The following is a 1,717-nucleotide window of genomic DNA, read 5'->3' as shown; positions in this document are numbered from 1 at the left end:
ACACTAACCGCCAAAGTAACAGGGCTCTTCACCTTGTCAGGTTTTTAGTGACATGAGCAAAGGTTTTAGATTAAAGGTTACAGTTTACTTTCAGGGTTCTTTCCACACATAGTATTCTTTTACAGATAACTTCTTTTCTCACTCTCTGACATTCCTATCTTCCTCAGAGAACTTGAGAACCGGGATAAATAAAGGAAGAGGTACAGAGAGATGGAAAGGTGAGGCTGAAGGGATTTGGGCTGAGATTTTTAATAGCCCAGGAGTTGTCGATCACAGGTGAGCCTTCTGACTGCAATTTTTTTTTTATTAAATGTTAAAAAAAATAACACATAGCCATATCAATTATACTCCCAAATCTTAGACATGAGGCCCTTAGTCTTAGAAACATACTTATTAGCATGACTGTTGGCTAAAACTTGGGGAGTCATATGCCTGTAGATTATATTTGGAGAAGAGATAATTAAATACATAAATGATTTGGGAGATAATAGATATTGCTATACATAATTCATTGGAAAATGTTTACCCACGTCTTAAGTTTAAATCATTTCCAAAAATGCATATATGTTCCCCAAACCTATTATTTTGAACATGTAAACCACATTTCCTTTATTGAACTTGTGGAAATACTTAAAAACAATTGTTGTAAAAGTTCATTTTCACCTGTTAAACACTAGATTTTTGTGTGCCCCCCAAAATCTTTCTTAAGCATTGGTTTTTCATGATCTAAATAACAGAATGAAAACTGAAATAAATTAGTTATCTTGGCTTTTACAAATAGCCACATTTGTTGCTTTTAAAACAACATGAGGTGCCTGACTGTGAATATGTTTCTCTGTGTGAGATTATTCAATGAGTTCAGTCAGTCAGTCATATAAAACTGTTTCACTTGAAAATGGCTCTTTTGCAAAATTTCTTTTGTTTTGACATCAAATTTCAGCATAACAGAAACGTAATCAAAGTTAACATTTATATTAGCTGATTTTTAATGGTTGAAATAACAAGATAGAAAAATAAAAGAACACAGAGGTAAAGCAGGAAAATTAAGCATAAGGTAAGTGTTAATAAAGAAGAAAGAACAGAGATTCAGATTATTGCCTTGAAGCCATATGGTTAGATATCAGACTGCATTTTAGAAGCTATTTTTACTGTTAATATAACCTGCAGAGCCATACGTAAAACCTTCCCATTAATCTGACTTTTCCAATTATCACTCCTTTGCTTTTCTTTATATCTTTACCATTATTATATCTATCCCTAAGTATATAGATTGGTTTTGCCTGTGTTTTTAAATTCTGTGTAAATGGAATCATGCTATATGAATTGTTGCTTTTGCCTAACCTTAAGTCAATAGAGTCATCCATGCTATTGTGTGTACTTGTAGTCCGTTCCCTCTAGTACTGTGAAGCATTTCATTGTGTGAGTATATCACAACTGATTTATCCATCCCACTGTTAATGGGCATTTTAACTATTTTCAGTTTAAGATATTTAAACCAAATATTTCTATGAACACGCGGGAGCACTCATCCTGGTACCTATAAACGTGTCTCTAGGTATATCCCATCTCAAGGGAAATCTCTGAGTCATGGAATAATATGTATATATTCAACTATAATAAATAATGCCTCCTTGTTTGCCACAGCGGTTTATCAATTTATATTCCTACCAGTGGGGGTTGTTTCTGTGGCTGCATATCCTCACCAACACTTGGAATT

Source organism: Callorhinus ursinus, unplaced genomic scaffold (genome assembly GCF_003265705.2).
Source record: "Callorhinus ursinus isolate GAN/ISIS: 27379988/994484 unplaced genomic scaffold, GSC_fseal_2.0 scaffold6, whole genome shotgun sequence".
Lineage (NCBI taxonomy): Eukaryota > Metazoa > Chordata > Mammalia > Carnivora > Otariidae > Callorhinus > Callorhinus ursinus.
The sequence above is the reverse complement of the archived record's forward strand: the minus strand, read 5'-3'. Positions refer to the sequence as shown.